This window comes from Condylura cristata, unplaced genomic scaffold, assembly GCF_000260355.1.
Source record: "Condylura cristata isolate star-nosed mole 26May11 unplaced genomic scaffold, ConCri1.0 scaffold00014, whole genome shotgun sequence".
Classification (NCBI taxonomy): Eukaryota; Metazoa; Chordata; class Mammalia; order Eulipotyphla; family Talpidae; genus Condylura; species Condylura cristata.
This window is the reverse complement of record NW_004567115.1, coordinates 28,438,979-28,459,149: the sequence shown is the minus strand read 5'-3', so window position 1 is coordinate 28,459,149 and position 20,171 is coordinate 28,438,979.

Sequence of the window (20,171 nt, the reverse complement as noted above, 5' to 3'; positions counted from 1 at the left end):
CTACTCATTCATATCTGTGTGGATTTTTCTATTGTTGAATTGTGTGAAGGGGTGTGTGTGTGTGTGTGTGTGTGAATGGTACAGATAGTAGATTCTTTTAGGACATTTTATGGTGATATAAAGTAAAAAGGTAGTAAAAAAATAATGGGAGCATTTCAAAAGGACTCAACTTGAAAGAGCACCAACCGCCAAATCTGGAACAATTTTAGCAATTAAATAATTAATAATAATAATGGATTATAGTCCATAAAGTAAAATTCATATTCATATTTCCATACTGACATAAGCAATTGAATAATTAGGTAAAAAGGAAAGAAGTGATGACTCATTGATACAGTAGAATCCCAACTAATGATGGGAATACAAAGCCACCATTTGGCAAATATCACTGGAGTAATCATGCAAGCAAAATTCATCAGTATATGCTGAATTTCATGGATAGAGTATGATGAGAAATGGTAGTTTTGCTCAATCTCAGTGTTTCTTCCCACCAGTAAATTTACAGAGGAAAAACCTAATCAGACACCATCAAGTTGACATCACCACTAATGATAGCTGACATAACAACACAATGGACCTCCCAATATGATCACTGACAAGGCAGAGCCTCACTCTGAGATATTCTTGCCCTAATGGAAGAATATCAGACAAACTTAAATTGAGTTTGAGTACCTTCCTGACAAACCCTCCATAGTAGAAGTAAAAACATGCATTCGACGTGTCTACCCTTCTGCACATCATAACTTAGCCTAGCCTACCTTAAATGTGCTCAGAACGTTTGCATTTGCCTACAGTTGAGCAGTTACCTTCAGCATTGCCTGTCCCTTCTCAACTCTGTAGACTTGACGGAATGTGAAAACCATATTATCTTAAAAATTCTGGCAATGCAGTACATCATGGAGTATCAGTAACTTACCTGTGTGATGGTGTGGCTATAATAAATGGTCTTCACTATCCTTAAACACCATTTATATCCACAATACAATATCAGATCTGAGAAAGACATAAAGAAAATGATTATGCTATGATTGTTACATTATAATTAAGTATTCAACAAATACTTGTTGAACACTATCAGATAACATGCCTGAACCAGGTACTAACAAATGAAACAGCTTCTGTATTCCAGTCACACAGAGTCAAAGATGTATTACCAACTCTTCTTCAAGTCCTAGAGAGGTTAAGAAGGACTAGATTTCAGGATCTTATCAAGAAGCCAAGTTTCCTTCTGTTCTCACTCTAACCAATTGTCCCTGGGATTAGGCCCATTTTGTGTCCTGTCTTCTTATCCGGGCTGAGTCCCTGGCACATGGTGTTCTGTGCTTCCTGCCTGCTGGTCCCTTGAGTTTTCATCCTGTGCTGACATCCACTACTGTGTTTCTTGGTACCTGCTCCTCCCGGGCTGGATCTGCATTCCTGGCCTGTTTCTAGTCTCACTTTATTTGCATATTGGCCACATACAGGACTCTAAATAAATTAAGAATTATTTTGGTGCAAGAAGGAAACCAGCTCACAAGCAAGGATTAACAAGCATTAAGGGAGGGTTTCATCATATTCTCAAGTAGCAAGATACCTGGAGGTCAGGTCTGTTCAGCAGCCACGGTGGGTGGTGTGAGTGCCAGTACCTCTGCTGGCCCCTCAGCACCCCCCACACACACACACACCCCAGGGGCAGGGAGAGGTCCCGACTCCAACACAAAGTCTGCCTGCTCTTTAGAGAGCGAAGGAGGAAAGAAGGGAAAGTGCCAGCCATGATTTTTCCTTTTATCAGGAAAGAAAAGCTTTTTAAGAAATCTCTTTAGCATTTGTCTAGGCATGTCTTTTTAGCCAGAATTATATCAAGGGGCCCAGACAGACGGTCAAAGTTGATTTAAAAAGAAAAAACACAGGCCCTCCCTCACTGCACAGCAGGTTAAAGCACAGCACTAAGAAGCCACTTCAGCATGAGTTGGATCCCCGCCCCAGAGGTGACCCACATGGCGAGGCAGACCTCTCCTGACCTGCCCACTGCTCCCCTCAGCAGTGTACTTTGTCGATCTGCCTGTTCTGCTCCCCACTCTGTCTCTGGTGAATCTTCTCACTGTCCCTGCACCTCTGGCCTGTATCCCATTTCTATATGCATAAATAAATAAATCTTTTTTTTTAAAAATGCATGTACATAGGCCCTCCCTGGTGGCACAGTGGGTCAAAGCACAGCACTGCAAGCTAGCCACAGCCCCTTTAGTGTGAGTTTGATCCCCAGCCTCTGAGGTGATCCACATGGCCCAGTAGGCCTCTCCTGACCAGCCTGCCGCTCCCCTCAGCAATGTACTTCGTCGATCTGTCTGTTCTGCTCCCGCTCTGACTATAGTGAATTCTCTCATTGCCTCTGCATCTCTGACCTGTACCCCAGTTCTGTATGCATAAATAAATCTTTAAAAATATATATATTTACATAAAATGTATCTTTCAAATGCACAGGAAATGATAGTGACTCTTGAGAAAAGCCTACTGCTCTGATAAAGAAACAAAACAATGAAACCCATTTGCTACTTACAAGGTAACTTTGAGAACTTGGATTTGAAAGAGTTGGGAATACAAAGAGCAAATTCAGCACTAGTCTCTGCTAGAACTGGGCCTCCGGTTGTTAGCTGATGTTATCATCGTCTGTTCAAACTGGTACTTTTGAATATTTTTACTAAAATGTACCACACTTGTTATCAGTTATCCCTGACCTTCATGCCAGCTAGCTCAAGTCCCCATGGTGCTCTGGAGTGAAGCCATCGCAGACAGGGGCTCAGGACGCGCGTGCGTGTGCACACACACACACACACACACACACACACATACCTGTTCATCACAAGTTTCTGCCAGAGGCTTGTTAAAATAAACTTGTCAGAGGACAGGTTTGTTCAGTTCAGTTTCAAATACATACTTCCAGGGTGATTATATCTGTCGAGTATAAGCACACATAGGAAACCTGGAGAAAGTTCAACTTTATTTCAATTTTATGTTTATGATAAAACTGTCTTACCCTTTCCAAGTAAGAAAATAATCTCTAGGTTCATGAAACAGTTGAAGATTAAATATGAAACAAAACCTGCTTTAAAAAAATGTTGCTGAGAACAAAAGTAACCAAACTATTTAAAAATTGTTTTGTGGAAGACAAAATAATGCTAGCCTTTAGAGTAGCCTCTGCTAACTATGATATGAAAGAAACTGCCTCAGTGTGAGATTTCAAAAATACGGGGAAAGTTACACTGAGTAAAAACGCCACTGTCTCTTCCAGGAACCCAAGGATGAGGTTACCAGCTCCTTGTGCAGTAATGTCACCTTGGCCTAGGTAAATACATTAAGAGTCTTCTGAAGCCCTTCCTGTACAGAAGATGAATAACTTCTCTTTTCTCCAGCTTTCCTATGTGTTCACTAACATCTGGTGGATTAGGTGAATGCCTCTCTTTCTCACAGATGTCTAGAAACTTTCTTCTTCCCAGAATGTACAGATCAGCTGGAGCATGCAAGCCTCACCCCCTCCCAGGAGTTTTGTTCACATGTTTATTAATTTATATATCTGTCCCTTGGGTTTTAGAGGGTAATGCCTTCAAGCCAGCTGAGAAATTCTCAAGGGATTCCCTAAGATGTCTGAAAAACTTCCATGACTTTGTTTTGAATTCCATGGGTGATGTCTTTGTTTCACCTTCACATTATTCCTGAATCCAGAGCTCAGTTGCATTTCAGTTTCCATAAGAAATCTCATCTAAGCATATTACATTTGAAGGGAAACATCCTTACCAAAGTCTGTATCACACAATGCCCTGCATTCCACTATCTCTTTTCTCTCCCTTCTCCTAAATCCCTGTAGCCCAGAAACTCAAACTCTTCCCTCTCAGTTAATCATGTAGTCTCTCCTTTCTTGTAAGCTAGTGGTCTCTACATTGGGGTTTCTAACACAGCAGCGTCAGCACCCCCAGGGGCATGTCAGTAGTGCCAGCTCTCAGGCCTACCCACACCTATACAAACTTGGGCCAGCGACCTGGCAGTCTGGTCTGTGTTTTAACAAGCCCTCCCTGGGGTTTTGTGCATTCTGAGTTTAAGAACTTCCGTACTCTTGTCCAAGGCTTTAGCTCTACAATAACCTTTGAAGTAATTTTGCAAAGGAGCCCCCCAAAAAGCATGCTTCCCACACCAGCTACTTGCTCTTCCCCTCTGATTAGATACTTCTCATTTTATGTTATGGAAATGGAGGTAGATTCTGGGGCCTAGCCATCTCCTTGACCATAGTCTGATTCACTGAGTTGTCAAGCTACTCCAGGGTAAACTGGGTGTGTCCAGTCTGTGGGTGTCTGATAGGCAGGGGGTTCAAGATGGGACACTTATTCCCACATGTGCCAGACCAGGTGTGTAGAAGATGTGCATGGAATCAACCAGCAAATACAACACATGAGATGAGGGCAGGAAGGTTAATATAAATTAGGGGTACTCCCATGACACAACAGGTAATTAACTCAAAGGCTCTGCATTGCTTGAGAAGTAAAGGAACTATGGGAAAGGAAGAGACAGCTCAATCCTGCCATGGAAGCAGCCAGGCCAGGCCGTGAATACATTGTCTCAAGATGCAGGGGTTTCCCTTTGTCCAGAGTCAGGTGTTCTTTCTGAAGGATGGAAAGAGACACAGGCCTTCATTGTCTGAGCCCCCCCTAGAAGCACAGGAGAACCTTTATTTGATCTGAATGTGCTTTCCCTCTCCCTGACTTCTCTTCACGCCTCAAGTCCTGGTTTTCCCTGGTCACTGTCATCTCTGGTCCTCTCTCTTCTTATGCACATTCAACTCCTTATTTCTCTGGATTTTCTTTCTCTACCTAGACTTCCATCATTCTACTTCCTCCTAAACTTCTCTCTTTCCACTGTGACCTCCTGACCTTTGTTTCCAGAAACCCGCCCCCACAACCCCCACAGCCCTACACATCTCACCTGTCCTCCAAAATTTCCCTCCACATCTGAAAGCTGGCTTTCCCCTGAGCAGCCAGCTCTCCCGCAGCTCTCTCCCAGAACACCGTCCTTTCTCCCACACACAGGTACCTGAGTAACCTGATCTCACTGGCTATGGACACACATGAGAATATATTTTGTGCCTGCTCTTTTGCTGCCAGACCGGAAAACACTCAAACCCCCAAATTTCTCTAGCTGTGCTGTGGCCTCAGAGGGTGATTCACATGGACTCATTCTTCTTTCCCAATTTTGATAGTGCTGTCGCTTTCTTCAAGCCCTTGCGCTGCCCCTGCCACTCTGAGGGCCCAGCTAGTCAGCAGTCTTGGCGCTAGATGGAGGTGAGGTCCTGTGCCCAGCCTCATATCCCTTAGGCCCCAAAGTCTCACCAAGCCCTTGCCATCCAGCCCCTAGACCCTCTGCCTGAACATCTTGGAGTTTCCATTTCCTTTCTCTTCCTGCATCGTTCCACATACCTGGGTGCAACGTGCTTTTTCCTTTTTCTTTCTGTTTGTCCTCTGCACACCCCCCCACAACCTCATACTTATTGAGATACAATGGACAGATTGCTTCATAGGTTTAAGGTCTACAATGTGTTAACTTGTATAATGTAGACATTGTGAAATGAGTATCATAGTAGCTTGGCTAACACATATATTACCCCAATTAATAGAAATTGGGTTTATTCCTCTTTCAGACAAAAACAAAAAAACCACTCACATGCTTCCTGCATGTTGAGACTACAAACAGATATCAGGGATTTGGAGTTATTTATACCTCCATACAACAGGGAGCATCCCCACACTGTGTCTGGAACATTCTTTTTGGAAAATGAGGGAATGAAAGAGTTAGCTTCTGTGATAGACCACTAAACGGGGTACACACTATGTACCTTGTCTGGGCCTCAGTCTTTTTCCCCCAAAAGTGAGAGGATTGATTTCTGAGTTCTTTTCAGCTCCCACAGCAGATGCTCCCCAGGACTGTATGCTTCCCAAGTGTTCAGCAAACCGTAACTCTTCACTTTGTATAAATGAAAATAGCTAACATAAACAGTCTCAATAATACAAATAATACAAATTTGGGGAAGGCCACAAATCCACACCCCCAGTGCTTGGGGTTGGCCTGTGGTGGGAGATTAGATACCTGACAGGAGGACAGCAGTTTCTCCAGTCCTAAGCCTCTTTTCTTCCTGTCTTCATTTCCTCCCCTCCCTTCTTCAACCAATAGTTGGTTCCAGAAAAAGCAGATACACTGTTTCAAGGCTGACTATGAAATAGTGCCCATGTGAAGGTGGAGAGGTAGGTCACAAAAGGTCTGAGGAAGCTTCTCAATGTCCTTTCAGGATTATACTGATTTTCCCAGACCATAGTCACCAAACAAAAAGCTTTAGTCATCAGGAAGAAAATGGGTTACAGTAGTGCTACACTTTATACTGGGTAGTGACTCTAAATGAAAATGATGCTAATAAATGACCCAACTCAAGAATAAAGAAAATCTGTCAATCTTCCCATGGAAAATAATCTAAGAAAGTCAACGGCTTTTGAGGACATTTCATCTTGAAATTCTGTTGGTGTGTTTAGGACTCAAACCAAAGTGACTGCCAAGTAGGAATTTTACAGCTCACAAGTCTTGTTGATAACTGCTAACCATAATAATACTGGCCATCAAATGCAAAACCATTGAGCTATTGTATCCATTGTAAGCAGATCTAAGTCCTGCTCTGTACTCTTGTTCATTTGTTGGAGAGAAACTATCTTTCCAATAACCACAAACACACATTCAGATCTATGTACTAATATTCTTTTCATTTCTATAGTTCCTTTATTTTTATAGGTATATAGCCCTTATTTTACAGTCATTCACATTTGCTTCTTTTAGAATTTTCCAATACTCCCAAATATTGGACCTAAATGTGCACTGAGATTTGATGGGCACAGGAACTTTAGAAACATACCGATGATTGGGGGTGAGGAAAACAAGGAACATTAGGAGGGAGGAGTGAAAGTTGCAGTGAGTTCCTGTTTCAGCAGCTTGTCACTTTGCAGTATGTGCCCCCACAAATAAAATTACTTTTCTTCCTGCTTTTGTGAGATGCCAAGGTTGTTTTGATAAGCCTGTCTCCTGAAAGAGCCTCCTGCAGGAGAATGAGCCTAGAAGGCTCCATTTTCCCTGCAGTGGCGTCATTAGTCTTCTGGGTTTCCAGAGTTAGAAAGGGGACCCTGACAAACCGAGAAAGGGGACAGTGGTAGGTCCAGCTGAGGCAAAAGCTGGAACCAGGCATGACACAGCCCGTTCAAGGTGGGGAAGGTCCTGCCTGGGACTGAGAGGAGGTTCTTGGGGCTGGAGTGTGGGAATGCCCTTGGTGAGGCCTCTGGCTAAGTCTAATCGTGCTTCCCCTCAGCCTTGTGCTCCACCTGGGTCTGCCGCATAGAATCATTCAGGGAGCCATGGTACCTGTGTGTGATCTGGAGCACAGCTTCAAAAGGTAACACAGAAGGCCCAGGAGACACAGATGCAGGATGAGCTGACTGAACGTCTAGACAGACCCAGACACAAGTGCTTTCCTGGTTTGAAGTGTCCAGTGCATCCTTTTAATCAGGGTTGACCCTGAGGTTTTGGGCAAATATAGTAGGGGAATATTTATGTGTTGTAAAAATCGTTTGGTTTGTGTGAAAGCTTTTCTTCAGGCATTTAGAGAGTTTTTTTCTGGCTCTCCATTTCTTGCCCACAGCGAGGTAAACAACCTGTTGGAGCAGTAACAGCTCTATGAAACACCTTTGTGAAGGGCTGGAGGAGAGGAAGCAGTCAGTTTGGAGTAACTCCCTGCATTTTATATAGGTAAAGACCATTTTCTGTCTAAAAGGTAAAAGAAAAAATAAAAGGGAACTCAAAGAGAATATTCTGGCTAATTGGGGTAATTGAGAGATCTTTCCCTTTCCTCCCTCCCACTGGTGAAATCTCTACCATGTGTCCTTGGTTAAGTCTCAACAAACCACTCACTGCAAAGAAGACAGAAACATTGAAACCAGTGAAACACTGTCCTGTATTTCTGTGTGTTCCCTGCTCTCCCTTGGTATCAGTAACCAATATGGATTCGTTAATGGTTTGTTTGAGAATGAAGAGTTGTGCCAGCAATGTTACTGTGATACTTAAACAAATTTAAAAAGAATCTCACTGGGTACTTGATATTGTAGCTGTGAGGTGGCTATCCTCATGGGATTTACAGCCCCATGGCAAAATAAGGATAATACATGTACATGTACTAGGAAACAGACAGATGCTTTTTTATGTTTTCATGTGTTGACTATTAACTAAATGCAGGTTTGAAATGGTGACTAAAAGTAACAACAACCAGGCCCTCCCTGATGGTGCAGCGGGTTGATGCACAGCACTAAGAAGCTAAGGCCACTTCAACATGAGTTCGATCCCCGCCTGCCCCTGAGGTGACCCACATGGTGCAGAGAGATCTCTCCTGTACCGCCCGCTGCTCCCCTCAGCAGTGTACTTTGTAGATCTGCCTGTTCTGCTCCCCGCTCTGTCTCTGGTGAAGCCTCTCACTGCCCCTGAGCCTCTGGCCTGTACCCCAGTTCTTTATGCACAAATAAATAAATAAATCTTTAAAACAACAACAAAAAAACCAACTGTGAGCCTAAAGAGAAAATCTCATCATCCAAATTGGTGTATTTTAGGTATTTGCTTTACATTGTTTGGAAATCAAATGTGTTTTCCCACAGTTGTGGCAAGAACTAAGGGAAGGAGGAGGAAGAACATGTTTGTTTTTTTAAAAAAATTTATTTATTTATGCATACAGAACTGGGGTACAAGCCAGAGATGCAGAGGCGACCAGAGACAGAGTGGGGGAGCAGAACAGGCAGAACAACGCAGTACACTGCTGAGGGGAGCAGTGGGGGGGGAGGGCTAGGGGGGTGTCAGGAGAGGTCTGCCTGGCCATGTGGGTCACCTGGGGCCAGGAAGCCAGGAAGGAACTCACACTGAAGCGTTTGCAGTGGCATCCTAACAGCCATTGGGCCACCAGGGAGGGCCCAAGGAAGAACATTTAAAAAAAAAAAAAAAAGCGGGCGTCTCTAGGTTCGGGAACAGGCTGGGGTTTACAGCCGCCTGCTTGGAACTTGAGAGGAGAAGGAAGTATTGCAAGAGCGGGAGGGAGTGTGAGAGGAGGCGTCAGACCACTACAGCTGGGGAGCCTTGCCAGAGCGCACAGGAGGAGCTCCCCAGGGCCCGAGAGCTGCCAACCTGCTTCTACAAAGGTCTTTCACCGCTCAGACTTGCGTCCTCTGGCGGCCACTGCAGGCACAGTCTCCTCTCTGCTCAACTTGAGACTCTCCAACCTAGTTTTTCTGCAGAGAACAGTCAATCCCCCTGGTTATCTTTGGCCCAGGCCACTTCCCCTTTCGGATACAACAGAAGTCTCAAGCTCGAACTCAGCCTGGAGGGGGCAGGGGAGGGGTTTGGGGTGGGGGGGATATTTCTATCACAGTGCTTTAATTCTACCTGCAGAGGAGTAATTCGTGCTTCTAATCTCTATGGTTTTAAGCTTCTTTTGAAATCTAAAACCATTCAATTAGATGAGATTTCCATGATCAGGGGATTGTTTAATGAAACCACCTCTATTTAATGCTTTTTCTAAAATGAACATTATTTTAAAGACAGGTGTTAGAGGTTGCTTGGTGTCTCAAAACTATCATTCATTATTTATGATTAAAAACTAGTGTTGTAAGGGCCCTCCCTGGTGGCGCAGCGCGTTAAAGCACAGCATTGCAAGCAAGTGCTGCAGCCGCTTCAGTGAGAGTTTGATCCCTGTCCCCTGAGATGACCACATGGGGCAGCAGACCTCCCCTGTCTAGCCTGCTGCTCCCCTCAGCAGTGTACCTCGTTGATCTGCCTGTTTTGCTCTCCAATTTGCTCAATGCCCCTGCACCTCTAGCCTGTACCCCAATTCTGTATGAATAATTTTTTTAAAAAACTAATCTTATAGGCCAAATACACAGTGGAAGGAGAAGCAGGGTCTATCTACCTTAAATGACTCTTAATGCACAGTTCTCTCACCATTCCAGGTCAACTTTTGGATGGATAATAATTAATGCAAAGATAAGAATAGTGTTTAGGGCCCTTCCTGATGGTGCAGTGGGATAAAGTGCAGCACTATGAACTGCAGAATGAGTTCGATCCTCAGTCAGGGAGGTGATCCACGTGGGTTGGCAGACCTCTCCTGTCTCCCCACTGCTCCCCTCAGCAGTGCACTTCATCAATCTGTCTGTTCTGCTCCCCACTGTCTCTGGTGAATCCTATCTCCACCCCTGCACCTGTGGCTTGTACCCCAGTTCTATATGCATGAATTAAAGGGGGAAAAAAGGAGAATATTGTTTAGAGAAACCCAATAATCCTGCTAGACGGCACTCTGGTTTCTTAATGGCAGCACACGGACTTATTTATCAGGTAACAGTTCACTCTTCATTTTCGATCACACAGAAGCACACATTAGTAAATGTGAAATCAAATGCTGTAATCAAATGCTGCAAGTACACAGGGTTTGGGCAACTGGATGAGGGAGGAGGCAGTGAGGGGAAGGAAAGGCCCTTGGTACCATGTTTCATTTTCCTTCTGTGCCTGACCTGAGGCTGTACCACATCCTCTCAACCCCTAAATTGGGCACTGAAGTCTGAGACTGGTAAGCAGAAACAAGGCTTTCTCAGAGAATACAATAGGGAGCCCCTGAAGCCTGGCTTTCCTAACTCCCACTCACTGCCTGCAAACCCTAGGTCTCAGCTCGCTTCTCCCTGCAGTCTCAGCCTATGCGCCACTCCAGTGTGTGGGTGAGACTCTTGTGCTGCCCCACTGGGCCACAGGCAGAGAGGCTGCTTCCAATTCTGTGTCTGCCCTGCATGGAGCGTGAGTGGATCGAGGAGATAAACGCAAGGGCCACACTCGCCAGCCAGGTTGCAGCAGTGTCCTGCTATGGATACTCCTTGTTGGTGTGGGGTAGCTCAGAGATAGTGCTTCCTAAAAGCCCGGACAACGTGTCCCTCTCTTCCCCCTTCCTATTTACTTGAAGGAGACTCAGGGAGGCAGGAATAATAAAGTTCAGGTAGCCAGCACACTTTGTTTTCCTTGAGCAGGGTGCTGGGTAAGAATGTTAAGAAGCCTTAATTACTATTTTCAGAATCAAGCCCAAGACAACACAGGATTTGATTAACCTTAGTCATCACAGAAAACCTCTGAACTGCAGTTTGAGGGAAAGCTAGAGGAGAGGCGAACAGAAGCCAGGTGTCCCTGAGAAAGCACTCTACTTTATGTTACCCCTTGGTATTTTTAGTAAATTCAGAACAGCAGGTGGATCTGAGGCTGCTGATGAAAACGACCACTTTCCACTGACCCTGTTAAGTTCTTCCTCTGACCCTGCACTGGATTTAGATTAGTATTACAGCTGCAATACCTAATAAGAAATCCATGTGATAGAGACAGTCCATGGGGGTGGAGAAGGGGACAGGATCAAAACTGGGGCAGGAAGAGTGCACAGGACTATGGTGATGGCACACGGGTGAACTGGTGGTGGGAAGTCCATGGGGATGACAACCGAGATGGAAAAATGCACAAAATGAAGAATGACATAAAATAAATAAGTAAATATATCTATTAAAAAGAAATACATCTGATAGGTTACACATATAAACAGGCCTCTGCATGATCAGCTCCATGGAAGGGACATAAGTCCCATGAGAGAAAGACCCCATCTTGTTTAATTTACTACTGTAAACCCAGGACCGAGGCCTGCTACAGTGCTCAGCAACAGAAGGGGCCCAGGCAACTGATGTGCTGTGTTGGAACTCTTTTCTCGGCATGTCCTATTTTGAAGGACTCATTCTATAGTGGACTGACTTACTGAAAAATTTCCATGTGATGGTTACATTTTGGAGTGATACTTTACAGTTTTATATATATATATATATATATATGTATATGTATATGTATGTGTATATATATATTTTAATTTTTAAAAAAGATTTATTTATTTATGCATACAGAACTGGGATACAGTCCAGAGGTGCAGGGGCAGTAAGAGGATTCACCAGAGACAGAGTGGGGAGCAGAACAGGCCAACTGATGAAGTACACTGCTGAAGGGAGCAGCAGGCGGGTCAGGAGAGGTCTGCTGTACCATGTGGGTCACCTCCGGGGCTGGAGATTGAACTCATGCTTAAGTGACTTTGGCTTCTTAGTGCTGTGCTTTAACCCGCTGCAGGGATGGCCAATACTTTACATTTTTAACCACCTTTATCCCATTAGTTTTTACCCATTCAAAGATGTTTTTATAGGGGTGTGTATGTGTGCATGCATGCTTTGCATCAAAAGATATAATCCTGCTATTATTATAATCCTGCTGGTTACAGTTGAAATATCAAATAAGATGTGAGGACAAAGTTATTAGCATTGGTTTAGACATGTAGTATATTAGTTTTTGCCATTCAATTGATTAAGTATCATTTGTGACAGCTAAATTTTTGACACAGGATATGAACCTAGTTGCTAGCACAGGAGTTAGGAAGCCTGTACTCTTTTAAGAAATCCTGTGAATGTGTGACTAAATGCTCACACGAATAATGTCAGTGGTGATCCAGAGCATGTAAAACAAGATTGACTATGAGATAAAGGAGACTTCCAGAGAAGTGATTCTGAGCTGGATCCGAAACAGCACTGTTCTGGACCCTTGCCAGCAGGGTCCTATTCTGGTCCTTCTTTGGTCACATCCCACCACGAGTAAGGATTCAGTGAGGAAATACCCAACTCCAACCTGCACCTCCCTCTTATAGACCTGCCTCTTTGTACCAAGACCTTGCTTGGAGTTCTGGTTAAGCACCCTAATGCCCCTTCCTGGACAGCAGCCTCTGCAGCCACTGCCAAGTGAGGAATTGAGTAGAAAGTGGAAAGGGAGCTGAATGGGCCCAGGGCCTGGGGTGGGTGAGCAGGGGTCATCATTATGACACAGAACAAGAATTCCAAATGAGAGGTTAGTCTAGGTTTTTATGAAGGACATGGCAGAGAAATATGAACACATCTTCTTGTAAACAGTTTTTGGTTTATTTGTAACACTTAAAAGGTTTAGTTGTAAGTATTACTGATTCACATTTGAACTTTGGCACCAGACCTGACAAATGGAAAGGCAACCCTGACCATAATGGCCTGGGGAGGGGAAGGACTGCTGTGCAATGAGAATGCAGCATCCAGGAGGCACGCTGAGAAGAAGGCTCCCCAACAGTGGGTAAGAGTGGATCTCAGTGTTTGGAAAGCTGAAAGTAGGTGACTTCTCAATGGATAAGAAATGAGTGAGAAGTCCTCACCTGAACTTGTAGACACATATGTTAATTAATCTTAAGTTTCACGTGATTGATAGTGATTTTGTGAGCTGCTTTTAATAAATTCCTTGCAGCTTAAATCAAAAGTATGTTTCTGAATACAAGTAAAGACTGGAATATCAAGCACACATAAGTGCCAGGCAAGATGTATTCCATAAAAACAAGTGAAGAAACCAAGCAACAAAGAAACTGGGTTCAAGTTGAACAAGAGGAAAATTAGTAAAACAACTGTGGCCTAACTATACCATGAATATAATGTAGTCATTAAGAATCATATGGTAGAAGATAATTTTGTAACTTAAATTGTTCATGATACTTGAAGAGACAGCAGGATATAAGCTTGTACTTGGTGTAATGTCAAGATTGCTTTTTTAAAATTACCATATGCATATTGAAAAGACTGAAAATAAGTACACTCTAATGCTAACAGTAGTTATTTCAGTTTGGAGGAATACAGGTATTTTTAATTTGCTCATGGTTTCAAACCTATCCAGTAAATATTATAGTTCCAAACTGCTGTTATAAGCACCCACCCACCCACACACACACACACACACACACACAATCTAGCAACTACAAAAAAGCAGAACTAAGAGTTATCACCAAAGAATTGTGGGTCAGGGTGGTTTCTTTATCTCATATGTGAAACCTACTGAAATGAAAATGACAATGAGGAATAAATAATGAGGAATAAATTCTTAAAGAAAGAATAGGTGAATAGCTGAGTTACCAGAAGAGACTAGTGATTTGAAGAAGATGAGAAGCAGATAGGAGCAGGCTGATGGGTGAAGGAAGTCCATAATACAAGAGTGGAGGCAAAAGCAGACCCCAGTGGTGCAAAGCTGGAGGCTCTATGTGCTTTAGAAAAATAAAAGTTCCCACTTCTTTATCCTGAAATTGTAAAGATAGCCTTATGATCAACATCCTGTTCACCTTTTCAAGCAAAGTATGCAGTCAGCAGGAATTATCAAAGTGTGCAGAATTCTCACTAGCTACCTGGGCTAATAATCCTGGCCCTTCATTCACAATGACAAACAGAATAAAAGATGTACACTATTATATGAAGATCAGTGGCAGGAAAGATAAGGACCACAATGAGGTACCACCTCAAACACTTGAGAATGGCATATTAAAAACAAAACCTGGCAACAACAAATGCTAGAAAGGATTTGGAGAAAAAGGAACCCTCTTACATTGCTGATGGGAATATAAACTTTCCAGCCACTATGGAAAGCTGTGCCAAGGTTCTTCAAAACACTAACGATGTAGCTGCCATATAACTCAGCAATTCTACTCTTGGGAATCTTACCCAAAGGACACAAAAACATAAGTTCCCAAAGAAACCTGCACTTCTACGTTTTTTTTTTTTTCAGCACTATTTTCAATAGCTAGGATATGCAAATAACCTAAATGCTTGAAAAAAAGATGTGGAATATATGTGTGGTCAAAAAAAGATGTGGAATATATATGTGGTCAAAAAGATGTGGAATATATACACAATGGGATATAACTCAGTGATTAAAAAAAGATAAACTTATGCCCTTTGCAACAAAAAGGACAGAGCTGGACAGTGTTATGCTAAGTGAAATAAGTTAAAAGGGAAAAGTACTATCAGATGGTTTCACTTATAAAATAAAGGGAAACTGAACAAAGCTCAGGAAAAACAAATCTAAGGCATTCAGCAGGGAAGGGTGAGTGAAAGGGGCCAAACAAAACAGTGAAGAGCACAAGGGACTGCAATGATGGTTCACAGGTGTTGTGGTGGTGGGAAGAATATGGTGATCACATTTAAAGGGAGAAATCATATTGTACAAAAATAAACCATGCAAGAAAAAAATTACGGCATTCTCTTACAGTCGTTAGCACTGCCACTTTGTGGCAGAAAAACCCAAAACTTTATGTAGAAATACTGTATTATTTACATTCAAAAAATATATTTAAAAACGTGATTAAAATCTCTCTCCAACCTAGTGCTTAAAAAACCCAGCTCTGACCTCCCAGGTATACAGGGTTTAGTCTTAGCGCTATCAAGCTATTGCCAGGCACTACCCAAGAGTTCCATCCCTGACCTGGGAGCTAACCTACAAAGCACAGATTTCTTCTCACCCGCTTCTCCTCTCAGTTGTGTATTTCAGTAGATCCACCTGTTCTGCTCCGCCCCACCCCCTCCTCTCCGCCTTTGATGAATCTTTTCACTCCACCCTCCCCAACACTGGTCCTACACCCGTTCTTGTATGCATAAATAAATCAAATTTTAAAAAAACAGTCAACCACTCAGATCCTCTAGAAAATGCAATATTAATTTCTTGAATATTCTTTCAGAGGTATTTTATGTAAATGTTGTACACTTTCATGTATATTTAACACACATTTGAATACTCTGCAGTTATTTTTAAGTGTTTGTAAAATAACATATTGGATGTTAATATATTTGATTTTGTATATCCCCCTATAGAGTTTGTACTTCAAACAGCAGGGTTTGAACATACTGTTTTTCCATGCCAATGACATCTTTTTACCCAGACTCGCGATTTTTAACAATCTGATAGAACACACATGGCTTCTTGCAGTTTACTTTCGTTATTACTGGGATAATGCTTAGTATTTTCACGTGTTTGCTAGGACTACTATAACAAAGTATTTACATTGTGATATCTTAAACAATTTATCTTGCAGTTCCAGAGACTGTTAAAAGTCTAGAGAAAAGACTGGGAAGGAGGATCTGTTATCGCCTCTCCCCTGCTTCTGGTGGCTAAAGGCAAATCTTGACAGCTTGGAAAAGCAGGACTCAGATTGCTGCCTTTATTTTCATGTGTTCACCCTGTAAAGTCTACATCCAGCACTCGCCCCCTTCTTTTTAACCTCATTTAAGTGCAGATAGTAAATACTATTTTTTTTTTTTTTTTTGGTGGCATCCATCAAACACTCTGATGGAGTTCCCAACACTGCGGTCTACCCAAGGTTATCCTGGAGTATCTTTCATTATACTGACTGCTTTTCATTTATGCATTCATGACTGTCTTTCTAGCTCCTGTAGGCCAATGTGGTTCCTCAGATATTTCTTAAATGTAAAAATGAATAAAGCCTCTGCCTTTATTTGCAGCAAAAGATGAGTCTTTTCCCTAGTTGCTGTACTTATGTACCCATAATTTAGGTGCTTTGCATGAATTTATCCACTTAAGCCATATTACTGAGGTGGGTATCATTTTTTTTTCCCAGATGAAGAAACAGCACAGAGATAAAATAAACATTTTACTGGACCTCACAGGAATTTTGACTCATAGTCAGAACTGATTTGAAGCTAGATAATCTGTCATATGGGCTACCATACAAATTTGCATGTGAGGCCTTTGCAACAGCAAATAGGAAAGCAGAAGTGTTGGGTTTGCTCCTAATTATTTCTAGCAACTGAATATTTGTGTGATAGTTACTCAGGGAGAAGGTGTGTTTCTTTATGAATTACTTAAATCAATGAACACTAATAGCAAAAAATGTATTTTAGTAATTTCATACTAGTTTGCTCAGCTAAAAATAGTACTTACCTGTGTTTTGATGCTCTCTGTAAAAACTCCTGCAATTATGATGCAACATTATTTCAATAAATGACATATTTAAGAAATTGTTTATCATCAGCTTTAAGTATTAGTCTTCATACTAAGTACACGGGGTATTTGAAAAACACTCAAGGGCCCATTTCAGTCATATGCGTGCCAGGTATTCCTATCTGACTTTGGATAAAATATGAAAGTGAAGAAAAGGAAATGAAGGAATGAACATTCACTTGGCAAGGAAAGAAGCGGCTTTCCTTCTTAAACATTCTCAACTTCAGCAAATTAAAAAAAAGAAAAAAAAAAAAGCCCAAGTCAAAGGTAGTCTTTTAGAAGTCATTACAATTATCAGAAAAAAAAAATGCATCACTATCATCACAGATGTTTATTGAGTGCCCAAAGAGCTCATTGAATCTTCATGGAGTTTACACAGCTTCACTTATATGCTGACCTTGCCCTTATGGAGCTTACAATCTAGTGTAAGGAAAGATGGAGGAATGAAAGCATGACTGAGCAGACCCTAAAGACGGAAAATGACTGTAATATAAAACACACTGCAAAATGCCAGTTGATGGGATCGTAAAGGTAGTAGTACTGGCTCTATTTGTCTACCTACAGGAGAGGTATTTGGGATATTCTAAGTATAAAGAGTGAAGCTGAGAAAAGCAGGATGCAAAAATGGCCACTTCCTAATTGCTGCTTCTGTATGTCCTTAACTCTTTGTAGGAGGAATGCAAGATGAGAAGAGAGAAAATAGGAAAAAGAAACTGCTCAGTACTCTTTTAGCACCACCTGACTAAGGCAGGAACAAAGTTTCCTGTTAGGTACCACACTAAACTAGGAGAAAAAAGTAAAAAGTAGTTCCTTAGTGCCAGCTATACAGTTGCATTAATGGTCCCCTTGAAGAATGCGCTGAGCACTAGTGGATTTGGGACAAAACGTAACTGCCTATGAAAGGAGCACACTGTCAATACAAAGGGAAATGTTTGGTGGCAGAAAGTACCCAAACACGCATTATTTTACCTAGTGAGTTAACAGGTAAATTTTACCTATTGAGTTGAACAGTAGACAACCCTAAAAAGAAAAAAAAAAAACAGGAGTTGCTATACAGCAGGCTAGAATAAGGATATGTTGATTCTTTCCAATCACATGACGGGCTAATGTTTTTTATTTTGAAAGAAAAATCTACTCAGACAAGTCAAATACCTAGAGATAAAAGGTTAACTATGTACAAAGATTGGGGGAAAATGGTTCACAAAAGCAGGACACTGAAATACTTAAAGACTACAGGTAACAAGATGGAAAGAACCATAAAAAGCATGAAGATCTAGCAAATTGACACTTATAATAGCTGTTTCAAAATAACATAAACAGATGAGGAAATCTTGGGCAGAGAGTAAGAAGGAATCCAGTAACGATACAAACCAGAGGCAAAATAAGGGAGGTAGGAGTCATATTTGAAAAGTGGAAAGATTAGTTTGTGAAGAATAATACTGAAGAACTTGAGTCTGGAAAAGTTACATAAATTGGAATAAGCAGCAAATTTAGAGCTGCAAGACACAAAATTTGTGAAGGCAGAAATTGGGGGGAAGTTTAAGCAAAGATGAGGGAATTGGGCAGTCCTCTGGTGAGAGATTGTAAGATTTTGTAGGCCAAGATTTAGTTTTCTTTATACTCAGTTCCTCTTCTACATAAGCAGTAGCTATAAACTCCACAGCTTGACATAGATATCCTCACTCCAAACTAGTTACTTAAAGCACAATGAATTTAAAATAGAAAATATAAATGGCATTACTAGGTTGGCTTAAGGAAAAGATAGTGTAACTCTATCTCCCTATCAATTGTTAATATGCAATTTGACAGCCCTCACATGTGGTGATTCTGTTCACAAAGCAAAACTGTCAATCATTGCTTTCACTTAGGAATTTGGATTACAAGACTGTCAGTGTGTATCTTGACTTTGAGATATATGCACAATTTTTATTGTATTTTAAAAAGCGTGTATCTTACTGTGTTTAAGCTTGTTTTCACTTTCAAATGTTCAAAATATCACTAGCTCTGAATTTGCCAATAGTAATATTTGGGAATACTGGTGAACAAATGTCTAGAAAAAATTTCCCTTAAATTATTGGCTGACATTAAAAAATTTTGCCTGACCAAAATATAAGTGAAAAGATCTAAAAAAATTACCTTCAAATAGTCCATCCTCCCGAATAGTCACCAATGGATCCTGTTATTAGGTAAATCAACCAAATCTCTGGAGGTAACTGCATTTGATACACCCAAATTCACCTGTTCTAGTTTTACCTTCTTAATATCTACAATGTCTGATACTCTGCATTAACTTTTTGGCATTGGTTCAAATAAATAAATTTCTAGAAATTACAAGTTCAGCTTCTAATGATATGGGGTTGAAATCTGGGGCTAATCTAGCACCTCACAGCTGTGTGAATTTAAGTCACCTTTTGGCAACTCTAAGTATGAGGAGACTGCATTCTGAGATTCATGCACACCTATAAATTCCCTTCCCCTTCTAAAAACCCTACGACTGTACTTTCTGGGAGGTTGGCCCCAAGTTTTCATTAGTCTCTCACAGGTAACCTTATCCAATAAACTTTCACTAATTAGGTGAGCACTTTCAGATTGCTCAGAAGTAAATACGCACATGCCCCTGGGGTAAGTAGATGGCTCCTAAGATTCCCTGCTCAATTTTATGACCTACATAAGCCCCTTCCCTTCAAGTGTTGGTAGGATCTGAAAATATGATGGATAGCAAATTGTGACTAAATTACAGTAAAGAACAAAGAAGGGATTCTTAAGTATTATGGCTCAGTTTGGCTTTGAGATAATCAAAAAGATTTTCCTAGGTTGGCTGTCTTAAGCAAGCCCTTTAAAAGGTGGTTTAAAAGCTAGTCGTGGCCAAGTTGTTAAGGCAATGGACTTAAAAAGGTGGTTTAGGGCCTTATGGTATTCTCCTGAAGGTCTTGAAGCAGCAAGTAGGCATGAGGTATACAGCTACAAGAAACTAGATTCCGTCATTTGAGTATATGAAGAGGACCCAAAGCTGCAGATGAGGCTCTGGATCTGCCTGACAGCTTCATGAAATCTTGAGGCTCCTAGACAGGACCTAGCTAAGCTGAATTTGAACTCCTGTTACAGAAACTATGAAACATGTATATATTTGTGGTAATGTGTTATACAGTAACAGAAAGTATCACTTTTCTAAATCTTAAGCTTAATTTTTTTATTGAGGGAAACAATGTCAAAGAGAATCAAAAAAGGAGTTT